Source organism: Myodes glareolus, chromosome 19, assembly GCF_982192425.1.
Source record: "Myodes glareolus chromosome 19, mMyoGla1.1, whole genome shotgun sequence".
In the NCBI taxonomy this organism is placed as follows: Eukaryota; Metazoa; Chordata; class Mammalia; order Rodentia; family Cricetidae; genus Myodes; species Myodes glareolus.
This window is the reverse complement of record NC_142044.1, coordinates 24,636,907-24,664,243: the sequence shown is the minus strand read 5'-3', so window position 1 is coordinate 24,664,243 and position 27,337 is coordinate 24,636,907. Positions and strand designations below refer to the sequence as shown.

General features: G+C 42.4%; 1 pseudogene; it reads left to right on the top strand.

Moving 5' to 3' along the window:
* Positions 1-16,787: 16,787 nt before the first annotated feature.
* On the top strand, positions 16,788-16,966 carry LOC148118916 (Nuclear RNase P; annotated as a pseudogene).
* Positions 16,967-27,337: the final 10,371 nt, after the last annotated feature.

Sequence of the window (27,337 nt, the reverse complement as noted above, 5' to 3'; positions counted from 1 at the left end):
AATCTCCCGTTTCAGCATCTTAACGCAGCACAGAGATTCTGTCTGCCTTTACAGATGGTGGGGTGACCACAGGGAAGCCTCCATTTGGGTGAGGAAATGAAAATCTAGAGCTAAGTCTTCACATTTCAAGCCAAGTATCTTTCCTAAGAAAGTATTTCCGGGGCCCGAAAGATAGCTCATTTGGTAAACTCACCACACAAGCATGAGGTCCAGAGTTCGGACCCTGTCACCTATGGAAAACCCAGGCATAGAGGCAAGTGTCTGTCCCTGGAGTGCCGAGGAGACAGAGACAGGAGGATTTCCGAGGCTTGCTGTTTACCACATCTAGTAAGATTGACCAGCTCCAGGTTTAATGGGACTTTGTCTGAAAAAAAAAAAAGTGAAGCGTTATTGAGGAGGTCACCTAATCGTGACTTCTGGCCTGCACACACCACAGACATACACACACACACACACACACACACACACACACACACACGGCATGTGTTTGCTCATCTGTACACACACAAAGAAAATACTGCCTCAGCTATTACAAGACAAGTGAGATGTGGCATTTAGTGTCCTTGTTATTGTGATTGCAAAGCACTTAGAGAAACTCATTCTTCACCAAGTTATTTGCTGAAAACAGCTTAAGCCTCATTTCCCATCTGAAAAATTAGAACATCGGAGAGAACCACCCCTCTCTAATCCAGAATGTTCTCTTGTTCACACAATGTGAGGTTTTTCTCTGCACCCCAGGCCAGAGACTCAGTTATGGGCACTAGCTTTGAAAGTAGGCCATTTGGATTTTAATCTAAGACTAATTGTTAATGTAGACTCTGGATGCAGGCATCTTGCTCATGGTCCCTGGATATGAAGGTAGTAATGGCACTTGGTTGTAATTTTTGGTGAATGCTAAATATAATAACAGATGCAATATTCTTGGCATACTCCTTAGTACAGTTCCAAATTGCAAAGACATGTCTCATACTAGGCTCATCTTATTTCTGCCCCTGGAAAAACGAACAGTCTCTATTGATAGATACACACTCTTTTATTGACTTTTTATGTGTCTATGTTATTCTTAAGGCAAAAGGTGCTTATTTTAGCCCACAGTTCACAGTCTACATGGAGAAATGTCACGGTAGCCAGTACTTGTGATAGCTAGGTCACATGTATCTGTAAGCAAGAACAAGGAAGCAAAAGTAATTAATACTGATGCTCAGTTCTTTCATTTTTACACAGTTAAGGACCCAAGACCAGGGAATATTGCCAACTATGGTAGACCATCTCACCTCAATCACATTTATCAAGGTCATCCCTCCCAGGCATGCCTAGAGACCTTTTTCCTAATGGGTTGTAGATTTTGTCAAGTTGATAATCAATATTGATAGTTAACAACACTGTGGAAACCCATCTACTCAAAAGGAGATTATCTTTCTTTTCCATTTTAGGAGGAGATAGGTATTATTTATTCCTCTTTAATTTCCGAGGAAATAAAAGAGATTAAGCAACTGGTTCCCAAGGAAAACAGATCTGGATAGATGCAGTCCCATTCATCCAGAGAGGCAAATTGGACAACTAGCGAGGTCTTCTGTAATGCATACAAGTGCGGGTGGTGTGGAGGACAGAGCATCTTGGGTTCTCTGCAGTGTTCCTTCTGAGAATCACTGGCTCTAGTAAAGAACGCTGCCAGAGAGCAAGGGGAAAGGCCTGAAATACCTCCCGGTGTGCACTTTACAGCGCTTGGGTGTTACTGCTACCATGGGGCTTGTTTGCCTGAGGTTTCCGTCACAGGGCCTGTGCCAGCTGACTCGTGGAGATTGCGCAGGTTTCTTTGGCACCAAGTTAGAATACGATTTTTAGTGTTGAGAGTCAGAAGCCGTAAGTCCTGTAACTAATTCCTCACCACTGGTTGGGCTTCTCCTTTAGAGAGTCACTTCTGTCCATCTTCCATTTCCAGCTGCTTGTGGTCTCAGCCTGCAGAAGGAGATTTTCAGGACCGGGAAAAACAGAGGCTGAAGGGGGTCGTGAGCTACCAAAGAGTCGAGGTTTCCCCTCTGTCTCTAGTTCTGTGTGTTCAGCCACTGTCCATTGCCTGGAAGCTTCCTCTGTATATGTCCCTGTGCCGCAGTGTTTTTTTTCAGGGGTTTCGCAGGTAGGCTGTGATGATGTGAAAGGAAGAGACTGCTCTTGACTGGACCTGATGGAGATTATAGATCCCTCATCCATGATTTGGGATTGGAGGTGTCTTTGAAGAGGAGAGGCTTCTATACAATCATCCAGTCTTTCCAGGTGTTGTGTATTCACTTAACAAACATGATTTGGGATGCCTCTCTGCATGCTGTGAGTGTGTTTTGTTACTATTGGTTAATAAAAAAGCTGATTTGACCAATAGTAAGGCAGAATAGAGTCAGGTGGGAAATCCAAACAGAGATACAGGGAGAAAACGGGTGGAATCTGGTCTGGGAGATACCAGCAGCTGCCAGGGAAGCAAGATGTGAGGTAACAAGTCATGAGCCTCATGGTAAAATATAGAATAATAGAAATGGGTCAATTTGAGTTGTAAGAACTAGTTAATAATAAGCTTGAGCGAATAGGCTAAATAGTTTGTAATTAATATTAAGCCTCAGAGTGGTTATTTGGGAACTGACGAATGGGAGAGAAACCTCCAGTTACACAAGCATTTATTGAGGTTGCTTCATGCCAAGCTCAGGATACATGCTAGTGACTTAACAGCCAAAAGAGCACCGTGTTGTAATGGACAGACTATGCAGTCTTGAAAAAAATACAAGAGTGACTCAAGGAGGGAGATGGGGAAGAAGTGTAGTGAGTAAAAAAATAACATAAAGAACAACAGAGGAAAAAAAAACAATGAAATGCTCCAGTTATTATGTGCAGAGAGCCAGAGCGATCTCATTCAATCCTCAAGAACTGACTAGCCAGGGTTGTCTCTCCACACCAGGGATTTATCCATCCATAGGCAGAACAGACTCATCTACCCTATCCTATCAAAGCAGGCAAAGGACTTCATGATTGAATGTGTATTTAAACCAGCTATCAGTACATAGTAGGTGGCCAGAATCTTGTTGAATGCTTTAGTGAATTAATGCTGGCAGAACTGAACACTGGTCTGTGAATATGTGATACAAATTTAAACTCTTACTGACAGTGGAACAAAAACATGTATTTAAAAATTAATGAATGTCAGGAATGAACTCTGCATTCGAGCCGATCGCAGCCACATGGTTGACACCCTCTATTCATGTCTTACGTGCTAAACGCCAGCACAGATTTGCAGAACTCTGAATGTGTTTGGCTGGCTAGAGCTGATGAAGGAGGCTGCACGGAGCTTCCAGCTTAGCTCTACCTGGCATTAATTCACTTAACAGCCCAATGAAAGTATCGGCCACATACATTAGGTGATGAGCATTGTTATAAAACATAGTGCTGAGTGCTGAGGAATATGCAGACTACAGAGAGAGAGAGAGAGAGAGAGAGAGAGAGAGAGAGGGAGAATGAAACAGGGAGCTGATACGATTTATTCAGAGCACAGTGTGACAGATGTTGCAGGAGACCATGGCACATGGGGGTTAACGAGGTGTGGCCCTTTCTCTTGAAGACTCTCCCCTGTGTGAAGGTTCGCTGGACCTCCTTCCCTGTTCAAATGAAGCCTCTCGCCTCTGCTTCCCCTGGGTTCTCAACTGTGACGAATTTCTTCAGTGATTTTGTTTTTCTGTCTCCTTGAACATACTTCTTTAAGAGTATGAGTGTCATATCTCTTTCTGCTTAGACTCCGATACCCTGAAAAAGACTTACAGAGGAGACAGATACGGGAGTAGCATTGCACTGGTGTCTTTCAGAGTCGTGTAGACTGGACATTGTGGGATCAAGAGCAGGGAGTGATTGCCTGGGAATGCAAGCTGCAGACGCTTACACAAGGAAATAAAAGGGAACTGTGAGCCGAGGCTGGCCTTGCCAGGAAGCTGGAGGAAGTTTTCAAAAGATCCCTGGGGAGTTCTCTTGTCTACAGTGTCTTCCATCCTTTCCTTATCCTGCAGGTCCGGAGCGAGTGCCTGCGAGATGCTGCTGCTGGTGGTAGCTTGTCAGATGTTGGGAGAGTTCTTATTTTCATGATTTTGGACAGCCCATTTTACAGGTGGGGACCTTGAGGCTCCGAGAGAGGGAAATAAGCAGTGGGGGCAGAGCTGGCTGTAAATTGCCGAGTTTCAGTTGCTGCCCTCAAATATAGCTGCCTCTTCATTCCCTCTGTTCTCCTGCCAGCGGCAGATCTGGAGTTTCCTGCCAGCTCAGAGAGGATTTCCTTTTGGATGGCGTTCAGATGGGTCAGACGTGTTACTTCCTTATCTACTGCTGTTGTTGAAGAGGAGCCAGCTGGGCCTGTGGGTTTCCCAGATGCGTCTAGATGGCAAGACAGGACGGAGTCTCCGCTTGTTAGAAAGATACTCTCCCCCATGCAGTTTGTGTTGAAACCAGACAATCCTACACTGAGTGAGACCAGGGAAGTGAGGAGTATACATTGTAAACGGATGAAGAAGGGATGATGATGTAGGATGACAATCAATGAAGGAATGGGGTTTATGGCTGTTGTTTCCCCAAATCTTGCCTTCTATTTGCTTTGAATACATGTGCACACATGCATGCAATCACACCACACACACACACACACACACTCACACGCATGCATACAAAGAGAGGGCATTGTATTGTCCCTGCCTTTGGTCTCCACTTATTTGTTCTTGGAAAGTAATTAAGATGAACATGTGAAATGAATCACACAGACAAGTAAGAAAGTAACAAATAACTAAGCCTCTTCTTTGACATGGGTGTATAATTGAACTAAGCAACATGAGCAAAGTTCTGGAGTCTTACCAAACTTTAACAGCATCTTACATTTGACTCTTGCCTTGTGTTGTACCTTCCCTGCCCTCTTGATCAAACGAGAGAAAGTCACCATTAACTCAGGGTTCTCTAGTTTCCAAGTCTTGTTTTAGGTTTGTGACAACTGTTAAACATTTGAAGTTTCACCGCAGCAGTCTGAGGAATATGCTATTACTTTTATTACTTTGCAAAATATGAAATAAAACATCAGAGAAGTTAGTAGGTGTGTCCGAGGAGCTCACAGCTAATGGTAACAGACAGATCTAGAGATGGCTTAACGTCACCACTTAAGGCTGACTTGATATGAACAATGCCATCCTTCTTGTTTATTCTTTGGACCATGATGGTTGAGTTCTTTCCCATTATTGAAACTCCTCAGCCATTATTGACAAGTTCAGTGCTATGATACCACATGAGAAAAAGACTCACTAGGAGAGAAAGGTCGTTCTACCCCATAGAGGCTAATGCTGACATTTCAACGGACTTTGACTAGCTCATGGAGTCATTGACAAAAGTCCTTGTTGGAGACTAGAGACAAGGCGATGGTCTCATGTGGAAACTGGGATTGGAAGGAGGTGTGGAGGGTTGTAGGACTGCCCTCTGCTTAGGCGTCCTGAAGTATTTAGAAGATACAGAATTTTGAAAGAAAGTTTTGGAAATAAATTAAAAAATAGAGGCTAGCATAACCATTGAGTCTGTACAGTGATTATTACCACACAAAGATTTAAAACTGTAATGAGAAAGATCAACCCAGATCCAGAAAGACAATTATCATATGCACTCACTCATAAGTGGTTTTTAGACATAAAGCAGAGAAAACCAGTCTGCAAATCACAATCCCAGAGAACCTAGACAACAATGAGAACCCTAAGAGAGACATACATGGATCTAATCTACATGGGAAAAGACAAGATCTCCTGAGTAAATTGGGAGCATGGGTACCTTGGGGGAGGATTGAAGAAGGGAAGAGGAAGAGAGGGGAACAGAGAAAAATGTAAAGTTCAATAAAAATCAGTAAAATGAAATGAAATGAAAAACTGTAATCGGAGGCTGTTTGTTCGTTCCCAGCTACTCAGACCTGAAATAATCACACAGAAACCATATTATTTGCAGTACTGTCTGGCCAACAGTTTAATCGTATTTTTAGCTAGCTCTTATATCCTAAACTAACCCATCTCCATTAACCCGTGCAACACCACTATCAGGTCGTGGCCTACTGGCAAAGTTTCAGCAGGCTCTATCAGACACATCTGTCTCCTGTGGTGGTTAGATGGGTTCTCCCTGACTCTGCCTACTCTCTCTTTACATTGCTGTTTCGATTTTGCACCTGGCTTTACTCTGTTAAGTCATTGGCCTAAAGCAGCTTTATTCATTAGCCAATGAAAGCAACACATATACAGAAGGACTTCCCACACCATAAAACTATAGCTAACTTGATGTAAGTAAATTAAATATCACTCTAGCAATGTATTGGGTTTTTCAGGTTGCAAATTTTTGGAACATAGAGTCACACAGCTTCTATCACATTGACATAGGATGTATTGTCTCCATGACCCATAATAAAAAGAAAAAAGAATTTTGGAGCCATGCGCTGTGACTATAGCTTGTTGATACAATGCCTGTTTAACATGGAAAAGTGTTTGTGTTTGATACCCAGAACCAAACATCCCCCAACTCATACACACCTTCACATACATGTATACACACACACACACACACACACACACATACAAACACATACACACATATTCACACAAAATACACTCAAACATACATAGAGATAACAGCACACACACACTCATCCTTGCACTCTCACGGATGCTTACAGCTACAGATTTGCTCACAGACACACTTCTAGACACACACACAGACACAGACACAATGACAGAAACATAAAAACACAAACAAATCCGAAACCAAGCTGTAAAGACAGGAAGCATTTTGGAAAGAAGCTGAGTTAAGGTCTTTGGGATTCCTCAGTTATCTTTTCATCAGCACAGGACAGCTTAAATACTAGAGTTATTTTCCAGCTAGTATAAATATATGAGCAGAAGAAGCTTGTGACTTCTCTTCCCAAGAGAGTTAAGGATATGCTGAGAATTGGTATCATCTGCTAAGTATCAAGAGAGTGATTTCCAAGCATTCTGAAGTCCTGGCTTCAAGACACATTAACTTTGTGATCCTAGCAAGGTGCTTGGTGACTCTGAATTGGTTTTCTGCATCCTGTAAAATGGAGACGATATCTACATGACATACTTTAAAATGACTAAGTAGAATACAGAAAATTAAGCATGTATTACAGCATCTGGTATACTACAGGCATTCAGTGACATGTGATCAATAAGAACTGATTGTTTTTGCCATGTTGGACTGAATTAGTTTCTAGGGTAGGGTACTTTCAGAGTTAAGAGAGGTACAATTGTAGGCAAAATGGAAGTGGTTGGTTATTGGGACAATATTGATTCTGTGATTCTGAAAGATGGTCCCCAGGGGGAAGGTTGACAGGGGGAACTCCTTTTATTCTTTGGTTAAGTGATTTGACCCTAAATGGGAAACAAGAAAGGAAACAAGGTCACTCCATGTTTCTTCATTCAAATACTGACTATAAGAGCATTAATCAGGGTAAAGATCCTAAGATTGAGCTTGACCAGATCATTGTACCTGTTGGAGAGGATTTGAACGACGAAAGGCATACATGGTATACTTTTTCCTACACAGTGTGTGTGTATGAGTGTGTGTGTGTGTGTGTGTGTGTGTGTGTGTGCACAAAAACCAGTTATGATCCAATGAATCCTCTAAAAAGGATAGTTAATTAGTTCTTAAAACAATTCCATTAAAAAATACCTGGGTTTCTGGAGAGTCTACAAGAAGTATTGACTATGATTGCTCACTTGCAAAGTCAACCTTTATTTCAGTGAACCAGTAATTACAATATAACAGAAGACAAGGAAAGTCAAGTTCTATCTAATACAAACAAAATGAATAAATACTTTACACATCTGCTATTGTCTGGAGAACAAGAGGATAAGGAAACTATTCCACAAGAAAGTAGCTGCAAGTCATGTTACTTAACCTTCTGTAGCCGTGACTACAAGACTGTTTATTTAGAACAACTTAAAGCGGCGGAAGGATTTAGGTTGCTCATGGTCTTAGAGGGTGTGGTGCAAACTGGACTGACATTGTTCAATTGAGCAGAACAGCATGGGATTGGAAGTCTGTGGAGGAGGCTCTTCCCCTTATGATAGATAGGCAGTAGAGAGGGGGAAGGCAGACTGTAACCAGGTACAGCTAAAGTCACATCACCAGTGACTTCTTCCCTCCAGCTCAGCTTTACCTCCCAGTTTTCCCACTCAGAAAATAGTTCTACTTACTAGGATACCAGACTCAACCCATAAATTTGTGGGAGAAGACTTCATATGTAAATTTTAAAAAACCTTTCAAGTTTGACATCTGTGCAAGTAAGTTAAAGCTGCCATGTATAATGTGGCAATAAAACACATAATGGTTGAGTTTGACCTCCACGAGCACATAACACCTGGAGACCAAGACAAACTTCTTTAATAGAGAATTTGGGGATGGGTTGTCTATTTGTACTCAGCCATCAAATTATTGAGATTTATTGATTGAACAAATTCTTATTTTCCCAAGTTGCATTTTAAACCATGGGAGTTTGATTTGAATAAGGGAAGGAGACCAGAGTGGGAATTTTTCTTATTAGGACCCCAAACTGGATATGTGCAGGGTTACATGGATGCGTGTCAAACACACCTACTTCTTCCATGGCCCCAACCAGAGGTGCCACTGTTGCTTCCTGGGTCAATTTCCTGCCTTCAGATCTGTCCTTCATTTCCCCCTGTGTCCATAAAATGATCTCTCCAACACACGTGCGGACACTTGATCCTCCTTTGGGTGGATGATATTCTGTATTCCACATTGTCCTTAGAATAAAGACCAGCTTTCTACACAAGACCATGCCACCCTGCTTACCACTCCTGTCTGATGTCATCGCCCCTCACTTCTGCTTCCCTGCTACTTTACCTACAGACTCTTAAACATGCTGCTACATTTTGCTTCCAACATTTTTTTACCTGGTGCTGAGGATGGTCAAGTGTTTTGAAATATTGTTTTCAGGTGTGTGACTTGTTTTCATTGCATTTGTGTAACTCTGTGAAGCTGTGATTCTTTGTCTGTCACCTGACGGTCCTAATAAAGAGATGAATGGCCAATAGTGAGGCAGGAGCAAGGAAAGGCAGGGCTAGCAGGGAGAGAGGATAAATAAATGGCTTAATCTGGGGGGAGAGAGAAGGAGGAGTAAGAGAAGGAAGATAGGAGGACAGCAGGGACCAGTTACCCAGCTACACATCAAGTCCAGAAAGAAGAAAAGAAAGGTATACAGAAACAGAGAAAGATAAAAGCCCAGAGGCAAAAGGTAATTAGGGTAAGTTAAGAAAACCCAGCAAGAAACAAGTAAAACTAAGGCCTGATATTTGTAACTAAGAAAAAAGTCTCCTTGTGTGATTTATGAGGGAGCTGGATGGTGGGCTCCCAAAGAGTCCAGAACATTGCATCATATGACAACATTCAAGCTATATCTGCTTCTGCTGAAAGTACTTCTCTGTTGTAAAATTGGGAAAGTAGCTCTGATTACAGAGAGACAACCTTAGGAGCTTCAATAGAGGAATTTTCTCTCGTTTACTACTGTTAAAGGTAAAGGGGAACTCCATTGAAAAATCACAACAGTACAGAAGTTAAAAACAACAAGTGCCCCTGGCAAAGAAAAAACATCCCACCAATATTCCCTGCCTCTCCCTGCTGGTTCTAGATTTCATTCTCTCTCCTCCTCCCTTTTACATCTCTTTGATTCTGTTCCTAGTTAGATAGATCCTACAAGGTAGAAAAAAAATCTCCTTCAGTCACTTTTTAGGTAGTGGGGCCACAGCGTGGGTTGTTCTCACTAGCCTTATCTTATCCACGTGACTGGCTACCAATAGAATCAATTTACTTAAATACCAGGTATTGGGAATGGGAGTGCGATAACTCTCCAAACTCTAAATCAAAAGCTTATACCCTGCTCAAAGGAAAGCATGCTTAACAGTGAAAACAAATGCATGCAGATCCTTAGTGGAACTCCCCTGCAGTCATCGATTGGTAGTGAGGCATATAAGAGGCGTGAACACATTACAGAGGACAAGTTGTGCACTTGAATAGCTTCTATAAGATGGGATATAATTATTTGTCCAAGTAAATGCTTTTGACATTAAATAAAAAAGTCAAGCACGTGTTGATGGTGACGGAGCCATGCTTTGGAACAAGTGAGAAATGTGTCCCATTATGATGTTTTATTTTTGTAAATCTAAAACTGTTTTGAGATGTAGATTGCAAGTATGAAATACGTCTTATCATATATAATCAATACATTCTTACAGCTCCAAGTTGCATTGCACTGCTCTCAGAGAAATAGACAAAGTTATACAACTCGATGGGGCAGACATAGAAAGCAGTTCTTCCTTGATGATGAGAATACACTTAGAGCAAACTTTTTTTTGGGGGGGGGCAGAATAGTGGTAGAAATAGGAAGAACTGTTAAGATGAAGTTAGACCTTAAAATGTCTCTTTTCACTCTATACTTCCATCATTGTAGGTAGAGCCAGGGTTTAAGCCATACCTTAAGTTTTATTTGTATATGATTTTACTCATGTATTCATCTATAATATTTTGCACAATCATATCACTACACAGACTAATGAAATATGAGTGCAAAACAGAGTTTTGCCTCCGTGAAGTGCAAGCTAAATAGTCTAAAAAGACTTGACAAAGACAGCTCGCTAACAAAATCATTATATAAAATGACTGGGAAGAGGAAATCAAATGATCAAGAAGACATCAGAGGTGGAACCGGGGTCTGAACCGAGATTCACTCCCCTGAATGTTAAGCTGTTATCCCACTGCCGGGAGTCCTTAGGCAGTGTCCATTGTGTTTGTTTCACACAAGACACAGTTAAACTCCAAACCCTTGGTCCATGACCAATGTGCCAACCTGGATCTTCCATTAAAAGATCGACAATTGTATAACCAAGTACATATTTTGAAGCAAAATACGATGCTTACCCCTTTAAACTTTTTCAATTAATGGACCAACTTTAAAATCCCTTCATGGCGAGTAAAAAGTTTCTCTTCTGCTAGATAATTGCAGTAAACAAACAGATCTAATTGTTGAGTTCTTTCCTTGTTTGAAAATGTTCTTCAAAATTGGATGCATTTTCTCTATTGCAAATAACCTTAGGAATCAATGTGTTGTATTTGATGGTGTAAATCAGAGATCCAGAGAAACAGAGAAAGCCTTGTTTTGTGGTTATTGATTCGCTATACTTTATATTGATTTTGTTCATATTTTATCTTAAGTCTTATCACCAGATATGTGGGTTTTTTTTGTTTTTGTTTTTTCTACAAATAGGTCAGCTAAAATGTGTCACAGAGGTGTGAAAGCTCATAAGACTCCCGTGCTGTTATGTTTATGGGAGCTTCTTCATGGAGCTTTGATTCTAGGGGTGAGCCACTCCGTCTAGGACTTGCTCCTCGCTGGTTCTTTTGTTTTTGTTGTTTACTCTGAAGGTTGCTCGTGATGGCTTGTCTTAGGTCACTCTCCCTGCTTCTGAGAAAGAATCACAGTGACTCTTTCATTCTTTTCCCAGCTACTGATGATAGGCCCTGAGACAATGCCGACATCTTTGAAGAAACGGCTTCATTTGCTTCTGTTGAAAGAGCAGCTCCTTAATAAGAATGTTCCTTGTGAGTATGGTGCTCGCCTGGTTTACAAGTGTTCTCACATACATTATTTCACTCTAGCCTCATAATAAGCCCTTTGCAAATCTTTTACAGTTGAGAAAACTGAAAATCAAAGACTGAAGTTGACTGGAACAAAGGCACAGCAGTTCAGAGTACCTGCTGTGCTATCAAGAAGACCAGAGTTCAAATCTCAGTACCCAAGTAATAAGTCCAGAAATCCCCGACTATTTATATCTCCAGCTCTGAATGATCTGACGCTCCTCTGGTCTCTGTGTGCACAGACCTGATCACTTGGTATTTGTTGATAGATGGGTTTGTGTGAGTGTGTGTGTGTAGAGTTTGTGTGAGTGTGTATGTGCAGTGTGTGTGTGTTTCTATGCATCTGTGTGTCTGTGCACACATATGTAGACCAGAGAAGGACATTGGTCATCTTCTCTACAGTTTGCTGTTTTATTGTCTTGAGACAGTTCTCTCATCAAACCAGAAACCAGAAGCTCGCCATTTTTGGCTAGGCTGGCTGGCCATCAAGCTTCCCTGGGAACCACTGTATCTGCCCTATCGTATTGGGAGTACAGACATTTATGGCTATTCTCAGCTTTTACTTGAGTACTAAAAGATTGAAATTCAAGTCTTCATGCATGCAGAGCAAGCACTCTGCCTATGGAGCCTTCTCTTGAGTCCCCTTACTTGATATTTGGATGAACAACTTCCTCAATGTAACTTGTACTCTTGGGCAACATAGCACAGACATGAAGCTGTCAAGATTGACCTGTTCCTTTAGATTGTTTATGTCTCACAAGACTTTCATTAACTTTTATGAATCTAATGAACAAACAGTTCATTGGGCCTTAATTATATGGTGGCAGTTACTTAAAAATAGATGCGTATTACTAAAAGTCAGAGTCTCGTTCTTGGAGTATTTTTTGGGGAGTGAGAGTTGACAACGACAACAAAAAATGTTCACACAGTGAGATTCCTGCTTGAAACTTTCCACACATGGCTTTCACATGCATCTCACATAGCATGAGAAAAACAGAGAAACAGAAATATCCACTTTGCGCACTACCATTGTTTAATTGCACAATTATCAGTGAGCAATATGGTGGTATGAACATATGCTCTCAGTAATTGCCACCATTTCCCATGGAGTGAGCATGTATTTATTTACCACATTATTATCACAAAAAAGTGTGTGATTTTGCCAGGAGCTATGTAATTAACTTGTATTTCCCTCTATTATTTTAGCTTGAACCTTATCTGGTGACTTCCAAAGATGTGTTAGGAGCTACCCAGTACATCCTTTGAATTATGTTGAAAAGAATGCATATATAGTGATCAAATTTATAGTTGATTGTTGAGATAATCGTGGATGTCAATTTCAATTTATTGTTATCTTTTCCCTAAACAGCAAACAACCCTTCTTGCATGTAAGGTTTCTCATGATCACACTTCTATCTTTATTCAAATATCTGATTTCCTCAACATTAGCAAAGCAGTACTATTCTGACTGTCAGAGACTCAGTTTTGTGAGCATGTGCCAACCAAAGACTCTGTATAACACCCATCCCCCACTAAGGTCCTTACTTGTCTAATTGACTAAATCATTTCTGTTTTCTTCTATTTTGTACATTTATTGCACTATTACCACCCTACAAAGCACTGGAAAACAGAGAAATAGTGTTTTATTCATTATTATGTTTTATTAACTCAATATCTACTGCATGTTGAATATTTCAGTCTTTTTTCTTGCACACTCGTGATGAGTGAAGATATGTGTAGTATCCACAGTCGGCAGAAAATTTAATCTTTCCTAATTCAACACCATGACATTTTTCTCCTGTGTTGCATCATGGGAACTTAAACACCTTCAAAAATAGACAGAATAGTTGTCCATAGTCCTTCACATCAGTATCCAAAAAGCTTTGAAAATTAGATCTACAGCGAGGAAGAAAGCTGGAGAAGTGGAGGAAAGAATTAAGATTGGTGTGAGACTGGAGTCAGTTAGTGGATTTCCTGCCCTCAAGGTCTGAGGTGTCTTTCCTTCTTTTGTTATTGTTGTTCTCATAAATCACAGACTACAGGGAAGCAGCTAGCAACCTTACAAATGACACGTCACGTAGGAAAGAGACAGCAAATCTCAAGAGAAGATTCTCTCTCCAGTCAGAAGCTCAGACAAGGGCAACTTGGCAAGAAAGGAAACTTTCAACTCTCATTTGTCAAGTGCTGCAGACAAAACCGTAGCCCCGCCCCATCTTATCATTCAGTGCCATGGGGGACCTGGTTGCCCACTTTTGTCAGTGTATAGAAGAAGTCACAACTCCCTTGCTTAGATTATATTAGAGAAGACAGCACATAGGAGCTTTCACCTTCCCTTTCAGCAATTAAACCAACTTTTCACATTGCCCATTGCCTCCCATCTCACTTTTCACTGCCAACCAAGGGGGAATCAGTGGAGGATCTGGGTGGAGGTAAAACATTCACCCATCCCAGAGTAATGTGGCTCTCTCTTTCTGGGTAGAGATAGAGACCAGGGAAGGTGTCTGACTTCCACCTCTGTTAAGTTGTTATGGGGTGGTGCTCTTCTGTTCTGTCCTGTTTGCTAAGGAAGGAAAGGTGCTAACATGGAAGATTTAATCTCACAATCCCAGATGCTCAAAGTTTTCAACAAAGAAGTCACTCATTCTATGAAGAATCAGGAAAATGTTGAGTAGGAAAATACAATCAACGGACACAGACACATCCACGACAGGGACGTAAGTACTGTCTGGCAATAATTTTAAAGCTCTCATTTAAAAGTATTTCCATGATCAATTAAAAATACATGATAAAAAGGAAGCAACAAAATGAAAACTCTTTGGAAAAAAATGTACAGAAAAGCTATGTAGAAATTAAACTAATAAATTGAAACAAGTAACTCGTTGGATATTCTCAACAACAGCGTAAAATTCACTGAAACCTAAGTTTCAGCAATGGAAACGTCTCAGTTTGAAGAGAAAGAGGAAAAAAGATTGCACTGAAGGAAAGCATTGGTAGAGAACACAGACCACAGAATGAGCGTGTGGTAATAGGCTAGGCGAATGGCAAGGGTGCTGTAAAAGGAGGAGCAGAGGAAGGATGGGGAGAGTAGTGCACACACAAGATATAAAAGTGGAGAAGAGGTTATGGGGGTGGGAGAACAGTAAGAGGATCAAGAGGATGGGTTAAGGAGGTGGGAAAGAGAAGCAATAAAACCAAAATTTTCTCAAAAATTCATAAGGAAGCCTAATGTCATGCATGATAGTTAAAAACCCAGAGTATCAGTGACTGGTATGAGTCATACAAAGATCCAACACTGATGTCATGAAAGTCCCAGGAGAGAAAAATGCAGGTGGCACTAAAAATTATTTGAAGAAATCATCACTAATTTTTTGGCAGTTTTATCAGACATGAACCCGTAGATTCCCTATGCTCAGAAACCTTAACTATGATGAGCTCTGATCAATCTATAGCTCATTGTTTCAAGACCTGTATGGCTGAAATACACAATAATCAAACTTCTGAAAACTAAGCCAGTAAGACAGGAAAATGACACAAATAATAGCATATTTCTCATCAGAAACCACCATGTAGGCTGTCAGTGATAGTAATTTTTACCAATTTAAAGAAGATTGGAACCGATACCTGAGAGTTCTATACAGAAAAAATATCCTCCTTGAATGAAGATGAAATAAAGATACTTTCAGAGGAAGAGAAACTAAACAAGAATATGAAGAAAAGAAATATAGTTCTTTAAATAGGAAATAAATGTCAAAAGAATGATTATTAGGTACAAGGGAAGAAAAGTAGACTAGAACAAGACTAAAATTATGTGTACATTTGTGTTGGGAGCCACCTGGAGGCACAGGTGGTCCTGCAGTTTGGAGGTAGCCACGTGGGGCTGAGCAACCCTGCCTGCACCCTTGCCTGCACATGCTCAGACCAGCAGAGTGGCATTGACCAATCGGGACAGCGTTCAGGCTGCTCCGCCGTTTAAAAGCAGCTGCCTCGGGGACCAACGCTCTCTCTCTAAGCTTTCTCTCGTCCCTGCTCTATCTTCCCTTCCCCCAATTTTCCTCAAGGAAATGCTCCAAATAAAGATGTGACCAGAGAAGGAATTCTCGTTTTTGGTGGCGTTCATTCCTGCGGGACAGGATGGCCCCCCGCAACTGGTGCTCGAAACCCCGGACGCTGAGGGACCCTGACAACTACGCCGGGGGACCCTGAGAAAGCCCGGGAGAAAAAGCCAAGATCAGACACCAGCACAGAGAGCCTTGAATTTCAGAACTCTGAGAACATGGAGCGGTGAGTGACGTCGGTTGAAATCCCCAGAAAGGGGAGGAAAAGAAATGTAAAAAGGAATTTCAAAGGATAGGCCTAAAATAGAAAAGAAAATACAAAAAAAATCAAAGTTAAGGTATCTGAAAGAAGGTACAGAAAGCAACGGGGAAGAAAAATCCCTTAAGTTCAGTGCAGGAGGAATGTAAACAGCAGCAAAAAAGGCGAGGTAACTAAGGCGGGACTTTGAGGACGATGGGGTACGGGAGACCGCGGCTTCCGCTCCCTCTCCGTCCACCTGCGTACTCGCTGTTAGAGACTGGAGGCAACAGTCTCGTAGGGAGGCGAGCTTGATCACTGCCTTCCCTGTTCTTAAAGAGCCACAGAGCTTTTGGAGGTGATTTTCGCCTAATTTTGTTAAGAGAGCTCAGTCTCTGGCTCTCACGTACAAAAAACTTTAATTTTTGACTGAGAAAGACAAGCTGCTTGATCGTGCTGAGAGTGCTGGCGGCAGCCGGCCCGCCTTTGAGCGGTAATGCCTGATTAGAAACACGGAAGTGGGCCAGGCACGGTGGTGCACACCTGTGATCCCAGCTACTCAGGAGGGAGACGCAACCAGTTGCTGGCGGGGAGTTTGCTGGAGGCCTGCGAATAGCCAGGTCGCGGGCAGGCTAAAGTCCGTGTGTCATCAGAGGCTATATGTCCCGGCCTTCTGGCGGGGCTATGGTTTTTGGAGGACTTTTTCAGCACCTGAGCGGACTCGCCTGACTGAGGCGGAAGCTGTGTGGTGAGCAGCGGCGCCATAGAAGGCAGAGAGGAGCTGAATCGGCTCTGCGGAAAAACTGTGTTTCCATAGCATCATGGGCGGGCGGAGATGAGTTCCCAGAGAACGGGGCTCCGCGCGCGGGCAGACCGGGCCCTCCACGGGTGGGCGGATGCCCCCCCCTCGCCGGAGCTTGGAAAAGGCTCACAGCCGGCGGTGCGAGTTCATTGCCTGAGGTGAAACGGCGAGCCCGCGCACGGCCCGGGGCGGGGCCATGCGGAGCGCGCCATAAGGGGCTTCAGAGGCGGAGCTATGGCAGCTGCCGCTGTCCGCTGCTGCCGCCCTCAGCCAAGGTCGCCAAAAATTCAGTCAGATAAAAACATTTGTCGCCAAAAGATTAGTCAGATGAAAACATTTATCCCCCAAACATCGCCCCTTTGTCAGCAGGAAGTAGCCAGATGATCGACGTCCATTCTCCCTCAAAGAACTGGTCCTAATTATCATAATAAAGGCGCGTCAACCTGGTTATCATTACCTATTGCCCCTGGCAACGGGTGAAATAAAAAATGCTACCTAGAGGTTTTTCCATCTGAATAGGGGAGCTGGAGAGATGGCTCAGCGGTTAAGAGCATTGCCTGCTCTTCCAAAGGTCCTGAGTTCAATTCCCAGTGACAACTGCTTTGGTTTTTAAACAATAGAGGGGGACTACACTACCAGTGACAGCTTCCCCCAGAGAAAGGATTTCTCTTGCATTCTTTTTACACTTAATTTTTAATTCAAAATTTTGCTGGTACAGGCAAACAAGATTTGCTTTTTGAAACGGAGACCTACAAGTCTCTAAGTTCAAAACCAGCCTACTTCCAGTACTGATTGTGCTGAATTTTTACACTGAGAGTTTTTAATACTCTTAAATGTTAATTTGGGAGGAGAGTTTTGTTTATGTTTTTCTAGGAATGCTGACATACATCTGGATGCCAGCGAGACCGACCAGAGAGATAAAGAAGATGACCCAATGGATGCTGAATGTCCTGCTGTGGAAGATTCGTGTGGAGACAGCAGAGATGACCTTCTGGGCGGTGCCAAGAGCAGCTGTTTCACACCATCGACTTGAGCAACACCCTGTGCAACCTCTTATCTCTTAACAATTTTCTGACTGACTCTATTCTGCCTTTCTCCCTCCTTGGAGATGGGTGGGAGCAGAGATATCCTTGGCATGCTGCGTCTAGGTGGGGACCAGATTGGAAAATAGTTTTGCCTTATTGCTCTTAAAGACAATAATTAGGGGGAGATGTTGGGAGCCACCTGGAGGCACAGGTGGTCCTGCAGTTTGGAGGTAGCCACGTGGGGCTGAGCAACCCTGCCTGCACCCTTGCCTGCACATGCTCAGACCAGCAGAGTGGCATTGACCAATCGGGACAGCGTTCAGGCTGCTCCGCCGTTTAAAAGCAGCTGCCTCGGGGCCCAACGCTCTCTCTCTAAGCTTTCTCTCGTCCCTGCTCTATCTTCCCTTCCCCCAATTTTCCTCAAGGAAATGCTCCAAATAAAGATGTGACCAGAGAAGGAATTCTCGTTTTTGGTGGCGTTCATTCCTGCGGGACAGGATGGCCCCCCGCACATTTGTACACTTTTCTTCTCTTTTTGAACTTTCTGTGTTGTGTTTGATGATTTTAACAAGAATTGCAACACTGTCTGTATTAACTGCTTTTCTGTGGTTGTGATGAAACATCATGATCCAACACAGTTTTGTAGAAGAGTTTGTCTTCTGGTTCCAGAAGGATAAGAGTCCACCATGATGAAGGAGACATGGCAGCTAGAAGCCCCTAATGGTGATAGAAGCGGGACACTGAGAGATTGCACCTCAACCACAAGCTTGAGGTCGAGAGAAAGCTGAAATAGAGCATGTCTTTATAATCTCAAAGCTTACTGCCTCCAGTGACATCCTTCCTCCAGAATGACTCCACATCCTAATCTTCCCCAAAGAGTGCCACCAACTGGGAACCAAGTGTTCAAATACATGGGCCTGTGGAGGACATTTCTCACTGGAATCACCACACAGCCCGATTTGCTTACTAAAGTGTGTCAAAGAAAATGTATTTAAAGCATTACTATTTGTAAAAGGCAGTAAGGGGATGGAGTAATCCTGAAGGGATTAGCAGGGGGCTGTTTGTGGTAGCTTACACATGTTCCGATATGAGTCCACATATGTGACAAAGTGGCACAGGATCGATCACACATTGTACCTCTGTCAACAGTAATTTTGGTACTTGCCTGGTTAAAATACTGTCTGGTGAAACATGATGCAGGATACAGAATACCTTCTTTAAATATACTACTCAGATAATAAATCCTCACAAGATTTACAGCTATAGTTATCTTAAAATTTAAAAAATGCAAAATGCCAAAGTGAATCTGAATCCATAACGAAAAATGCCTTTACATCAATATTTATTGTGACATGATTCACAAGGGACAAATTATTAAGTGAACCTCAATATCTGTTGATAGAAGGATAAGGAAAATATGGTATATCTGTAATTTTCCTCCTTGTTGGCAAGCTCTGCTCTTGGTAGATTGCATGGTGCAAGCTGATGGGGGAGAATTGTCTACAGTGCTACTTAGCTGTGAACACTGTGCGTAGCAGTACTGACTGGCCAGGTAAGAGGCACTAATTGGTGCAATATTGGCAAGCCTGTTATGGGGGTACCTAAGCACCTTTTGATTGGATTTTATCTGAGACCTGTTCCAGAGGATGGAATTCACATTTGGATACAGCTAGGAAGGTCATGACTTTAGTAGTAGCTACTGTTCTTTTATTAAGTGAACACGCTGTGCCTATAAAATTGTCTTCTAAGTCATTATCTTTATGTCCATAGAATAGTGCTGCTGTCAGCTTTGGCTGGACAAGTTTCCTTTTATACTGCATAGCAACAACTTCAGAGACTCGACTGGTTAAAGGATGAGAAAATGTGACAGCTGAATGCTCAGTCCTAAATGCAATGTGAACTTCACCTTCTCCAAAGTTCAGGGCCTATTACAAAAGAAATAAGGGGTGAAAAGATAGGAGAGCTGGAAGAAGCTGGAATGGGGGAGGGGAATGGTATGGGGTGGTAGCTATTGGGCATGACATGGCTGCCTATTATTCTTTTAAACTCACAACACCTCAGATCAACTGCACAGACTCTGAACAATTTTTTTTAGCTCATCGGCATCTTGTCGTGGAACAGGAAGGTGTTTAGGAGACCCCACCTCTTCATGAAGATTTACACAGTTCATAGTTGATGGTGGAGGGAAAGACATTTTCTACAGTGGTGTAGCCACTGGTAAGTTGTCAATAATTCTGTAAACAAACCCTTATCCATGATCCTATAAGCAACTCTAATGAAACATATTGGGTCATTGAAAAAAAAAGACAGGGAAGTAGAAAGAAGCCTATATGGAAAGAGAAAAGCAATCAGTAGGAGAGGGAAGAGGGCAGAGAGCATAACGGGGTAAATATGACAGAAATACATAATGTTCACATACAAAAGTGTCACAATGTAACCCATTATTAAGTTTAATTATTATGTGCTAATAAAAGCATTGAGAAGGAAAAATGCATTGCCAAGATAAAACCACATTCTACAAAGTGATTACTATGAAAAAATACTTCATATCTTAGGCAGGAAATGTTGGTGGTATTTATTACTTTAGGGTTACTACATTTTTATATTCAAATACTTGGTGATTTAAAAATAAGCTCCACTAAAGAAACAGGAATGAACTTGCACATTGCTACACGGTCACTATTTCTTCTTTTTCTCCCCCCCCTCCTCCTCTCCTGTTCTTCCTCCTCTTCTGTTACTCCTCCATCAGACTGGTCTGTGGACATCCCTGTGGGAACACTTTCCTGGTTGTTAACTGATGGATGAGTGTACAACTCACTGTGGGCAATGCCAGCCCTGAACAAGTGGGCCTGGCTTGGATAGGATATTTGATTATTCGCCCAGAAGTGAGTTGAGAAGTACTCTTCTCTGTGGAGCGGTCCCTGAGTTCCTGCCTCCAGGTCCCTTCCTTGAGTTCCTGTCTTAGCCTCCCTCTGTGAGGGACACGAGGAAGGAGATGATGGAGTACCACCTGCAAGCTGAAAGACTCCCTTCCCTTTCAAATGGCTTTAAGTCATAGTGCTTAGCACAGCAACAGAACACACCAGAGCAATGTGACTAATAGAATATATATATATATATATATGGGTAATGACTGAATAAAATATTCAACAACATCTCTCACAAGCATCATGCTGAGTGAAACACACACACACACACGCACACACACATGCACACACGCACACACACACAAAGTTAGGTGCTATCTGTCAGTGCTTTAGGATCATCTGGTAAAGGCCAAAACATAGGGAAAGAAGAGTGCATTTTTGGGAATGGGATGGTGTATTTACTACTTCAGGTGATGTGCTTATCTTGATGATGGTAGCTATACAACTATTTAACACATGTGTGAAACTCTGTATTATGCCTCTGTACACCCAATTTAATAAAGTGAAAAGATCTCTCCATATTCAAAATAGTTGAATATTGATGTTGTTTTTTTCCATTTGCACCATTTAAAAACAATCTGGTTCCAAATGCCTTCGAGCCAACAAAGCTGTTTCCAGGGTCCCTATGTTAGATCCATGACAAAACTCTCCAGAAATTATATTTCTGGGTGCATGGAGAAGAACAGATAAAGGTTATGGACATTTTCATAGCCACAGAGACATCATTTCAAACAACTTCCTAGCTGTGTGCTGCTTTCCTTTAGCCGGTTTATCACAATGCTGAGGATTTAGAAGTTCTCTACTTCTTTCCCCACACCAGTGGGGGCAACAGGGTTTTGATAACTACTGTCGGTTGGCTCCCCATGGTTCAGAGAGTCTTCCTGATAATTGAAGGGTTTGCATAGACTTGAGACTGTGTAATTACTGTCTATAGGATTAGTTGAGCAGAACTGAACCCACGCTATTTACAGTTCACTAAGCATTCCCTTAAGCATCCCCATATGTATGGCAAGCCAGAAATACTGTTCACTTATAACAAGAATGTGGTTCTGGTAATTACCAGCAATTTTCCTCGCCAGAATGTTGGTGACATCTGTGGATAGGAGAATTAGAATGGGTCTCTCATTCTCTCACTTTTTCTTCCTCTTCCTCCTCTCTTCCTCCTTCCCTTCCCCCTCATCCCTTTGTCTTTTGGATTACAGCTGTTCTCTCATTGTCTTCTCGTCCCACTGCTATTGTTTCCCACCTGTATTGCAGTGATCTTTGATTTGGAGGTAGGTTAATAGGTTAATTTCACTAGATTAATTCTCAGTCACAAATTCGATTTATTCTTTTCCAAGTTGCTCAAAATACACGTTTTAGCCTCTAGTGCCTTGGTGCCTTCATCTGCACTTTTTGGAAGTTGCATGAGCTTTTGTTTGTTTGTTTGTTTTGTTTTGTTGTCATTTGATATTGGGTGTCCATGAAATACTTTACCCCAAGATTTAGTTTTCTTTATTTTTATGGAACTATGCATTCTTGAATCATTCCCTTTGTAAGTCCTTTATCTTGATACTAAAATGATGGCCCATACTTTGTAGACTCTCTTCCCTTTTGGCTCATGGGAATGATTTCTAGGTAAGCATCACCTACAAATAAGCCTGGATTCATACAAAACCGTGGATTTTTTCTCCCCCACTCTAATGCATACTTTTCATATATTTCACTTGTTTGATTTTCAGATTATTCTCAGGAGGAAATTTCAACACTAACAGTTTACATGTATGCGACACGGTATCAAAGCCTTCCACATCAGAGCTGCACCTAAGAGCTAATTCCTAGAGAAAATGGGCACAGCGCTGGAGATCTGGCCAGTTAAGCATCACCGAGGCTTGCAGCATTCTTCTGCTATACTGACCAGTGCAGAGTTTGAACTTGAGTTCTCTCCTTTCCTTTCTGCCTGCTGTCTGCTAACTTCCAGGTCTGTTCTAGGATTTGGAGTGCTGCTCTGAGTAAGCATGCAGACAGAGAACAGATCATAAACATACATTTGTGACATTGTATGTGAATGGTAAAAGCACAAAGAGGCCAGGGCATATCACAAGCGCCAGGAGCCTAACAATGAGGCCACAGAAATTTGTAGTGGGACATTGAGACAGGCCTCATAGACAAGTGATGTAGTAACAAAATATTGCTGATAATCTAAAGAGTGTTCTGGGAATAGGGAGTAGGGACCAACGGTTGAGTGTGAATTGTTCATGAATTGAGGTTCAGTGATGAAGGGTGTAGCAGAAAGAGGTACATTAGGACAATGGGGAGTCCAGATTGGGGCTCTACAGGCCACCATAGGACTGGAATCTAGTATGTCTGCTACAGAACATAAGTCGGCTTCTGCCACTGCTTTATTCAATAGGATTTGTAAGAAAATCATTGTTAAATCAGTTAGTGTGGATTCCATGAGCCAACTCGTGGTGCACAGATATACTAGCAACACTCCATCTTGCTTCCAGCAAGACTTGGGATAATTCTGAAACTGTTCAATCATCCCCCATAAATATGAATTAAACATTTACAGTTGTATTAAATATTCGGAAGATAGGAACCAAAACAGTCTATCAAGTAATTGTACATATTTGTGCATTTACAAGATGCATATTCATGAGAACTATGTAAATATATATTTAGTAATTTCCTCTCTCGTGTGAAGAGCCATGTCTGATCTACAGATGGTAACTTCCTTGCATTTAATTATGAGAACAGCACAATAACTCATTCTGAAATTGTCCTCAGAAAAAGACCTTTGTCTGGCATTTGCCATGAGTTCACCGCTCTGTGGACTGAGGAAAAGGAGTCTAGATCACTTCTATCCTTGCAGGAGGCAAATGGAGAAGAAATGACAGCGATTTCCCAGACAAGTGTTCTTCCACTCTAGTCTCGTTCCCTATGGAAGTGGTTTTCATCCTGTATGCCACCAAGGGTCACAAAAGAAAAATTTAAGTGGGGCATGTCTAGATTTTGTTTGGTTCTGCCATTCTCACCCTTTGTCACCCTTCTTTTCCGATGAAAAAGGCATACTCGATCAGCTGTGGAAGCATCCACCTGTAATCTCAACCCTGGAATGCAAAGGCGTGAAGGTGGCTACAAGTTCAAGGCTTGTCTAGTCTGCATAATGAATTTTGGGTCAACCAGGGCTACAGAGTCAAGCCCTGTTTCAAAAAAAATGCATGCCGGAATTCTAGGGATTGTGAATAATGATATTTTGGGTTAATATGTAATTCACTCTAATTTATTCAAAAATATGTTCAACTTCATATGGCATCTATTATTAGTAACATGACTGGCATTCTCACAGCCACTCCTGTTAACTCTACTGGGTCCTGTCAGATCAAGGGACTCTCTGGATAAGGGATTAGGAGAGAAAATGCTTTCTAATTTGGAGATTTTACAGCTTTCAGAGTTTCTCAAGAGATTACAATCTTCACTGATTCTAAAGATCTGATCACGTCAGTCAACTCAGTTACTTAGAACGAACGTAGGTAAGACCCAAACGTAGGAAGGCACTGGCGACTTCACCTGTCTTCCCACACATGCCACTGTTCAAGTAGTTTGAAGAAGCTAATTAATTAGCCAGACTGGTATTTGGGAAGCCTGGGAATTTAGGACGGTTCTGGAAACAGACCGGGCACAGGCCACTACTGCTTAGATTCCTTCTTTGTGTAACTAGGAGATTTTGACTTTGCAACCAGGAAGGACTTCTGGTGTTGGAAGGTGATGCAGTCAATCAGCTTGAGATGGGTTTTGCCACCTCATCTAATCACTGTAAAAACAGCTCCTTAATATAATTCCCAAGGCTCATTGCGATATGTCTCTCCAGCTCTCTGGCTTCAACTGGGCCCCTTGACTCCTCTTTGCTGCACCTCACCGTTCTTCGGCCACCCCAAGGCAACCTGCAGACCAGCTTGTTCTTGTCCCCAGAGTGTTTTGCCTTGCCCCAGCCGTCGCAGGGCTGTTCTCTGACATGGTTCTGGTCTTTACTAAAAAAATACGCATCTCAATAGGATTTTGCAGTCATCATGTTTGATATTTCGGCTGCCTTTCCGACATTTCAGTTCATCTCCCTTGCCCTCCAACTGCCCTCCAACAGTACCTTTTCCTTATTCACCTTGTTTACCGTCTAGCTCCCTACGAAGAGGTACATTCCACAAGGGCATGGGTGTTTTCTGCCCTGTTCGCTGATATATCGTTGGCATCTTGAACAGTGCCAGCTACAGGGTAGGATTCAGCAAACATTTGCAGGATAGGTGAATGCCTGCACACTGAAAAACAAAAATAAAGATCTTCATAGTGTTGATAGAAGAGCACAGAGCATTTCAGAGTCAATCACATGTAATGCAGAGAGAGGCCAAGGAGGGAGAGTGTGTGTACACTGGAGGTGGTCCTGGCAGATTTCCTAAAATCACCCTAGGTTCCCCGTCCAGATTTTCACAAACCTGGGTTTCACGTGGTCGATTCCTAACCCGATCCTTGTCCTTCATTTTGATCCCCCTTATAGAGATTAATTTTTTTATTACTACAAAAAAGTCTATGCAAAAAGGACAAGAATCAAACTAGGTGATGCTAATTATTTTCTCGACACGCAGGGTGCCTTGGAGAATGGGATTCCTACACAGCAAACAGCTTTGTGGATTTTCTTTCCTGCTTCCTCTCTCTGATAACTAGGTCACAGACAACTGGTGTTTCCCATGTGGCAAACGGAGCACGAGTATGCATAGAAATCACCGCCTCTTCTTCCTTTGCTTTTCAAGCACTGCTGAATGCCTCCCACGGATTTCGTCGGCTTGGAGGTCTGCTAACATTTCCACTCTCGTGGAAGGTGGCGGTGCCAGGGGCTGAAGCATGCCCTGACTACTGACTCGAAACACGCTTTGATGAATTAGCGCAAGATGGCCAGCCATTTACTTTAAATTTTACCCTTGATTCTTCCTCCAGCAAACAATTAAGGAGCAGCAGTGGCTTCCTGCAGGGGAGACCAGTGCCTTCTGTCCTCTGTGGAAACACCTTGGCATTCTTCCAAATGATGAATGGCATGGACTGAGAGCACCAATTTTCCCTCAGCTTCCGAGCACCCGAATATATAAACATATAAAACACAGGAAGCAAATTCAAAGCACAAACAAGGTAGCCCACCTAGATTACCAGCGAGTCCTGCACCTCAACAAGGAGGCTGGTGATGTATCCTTGAACTTAGAAACGTGAGGAGCCAAGGAGCAATGAGAGGCCACATGAATAAGTGGACCCGGTGACAAGACACATGTCCTCCTCACTGGGTGAGTGGCCGCATCCAACCTCAGAAGCTCCTGAGTAAGAGGAAAATGTCTCTTTAACAGTATTAAGGGACAATTTATTATGTGCATCCTTCTAGGGAAGCACAAAGCCCATGCAGGCCGTTGCATTTGCATTATTTCCAGACAACAGCAGAGCAGAAAGGGACACTGATTTATTCCAGAGCAAGCACAGGTGAATTTAATGTCTGTTGGGACCGAGCCAGGAGGACTTAACCCATTCTGAGGTTCTCAGGGCTGAAGGAGGAGCTGTGGGCTCTTGGAATGACCTACCAGCTTCCAGCTTCTTTGGTTAAATTCTGCTTCCCCGAACCTGCCTTTCCCAATCACTATCGTGAACGTACTTGCAAGGGGAGGGGAAATGGTGCAAACAGAAAACCTGATTTTATGCCTTTGGCAAGCTCATTCCTTTTAGTGCTTTAAATGGTCTAATCCCTTTAAGAGTAGATGATCTCCCTGGTAAAATGAATCCGGCAATACCCCCTTGGAGGACTGTATCGAGGATAAAGCAGGTGAGCATGGTACAAAATCATGTGTGAATGGTCGAAGAATCAGTTTTTGGGGGATGACATCAATTTGGGATTCCCAGGGCACAAAAATATTTGGGGATGACCTTCAGGTATTATTATTTGGCTAGCTTAACCAGCAGACTTTTTTTTTCTCTTGAAAAGAATTGCCCAGAAGTGGGGAATCAGAGTGACCACCTCAACTTTGGTATTAGAGACTTATTAAATGCCAAAGGTCGTAATGGAATACTTGACAGATGGAGAAACTGAGGCTCAGGGAAGCAAAGCAGGCTGTGAGATAACATCTTTGGAGACAATTCTAATCTCACCTGCTCATTGTCGATGATTTTATCTTAGAGTGCACAACACACGTGGGGTGCTCAAAAATGGTGGTGGAAGAACGGAACTCCGCCATGACACCATCACTGTAGCTACTGACAAGGGCAGCTTAGGTTTTTCTCTTCTATAGATTTAAATGCCAAACCTGGAGCTGGAGAGATGGCTCAGAGTCCAATAACACTCCCTGTTCTTCCAGGGGACCAGAGTTTGGTCCCCAGATCCCACATCAGTGGCTCACAACTATCTGTAACTCCAGCTCCAGGGGACTAGTAACACCAGTGCCCTCTTTGGGCCTCTGCAAGTACTCCCACATGTGACAAATACACACATGTATACATACAAATAAATACACATCAAACCATCTGATTGATAAACTTACTGATTAACAGAAGTGTTGTAGCATGTACATGGCGCACAT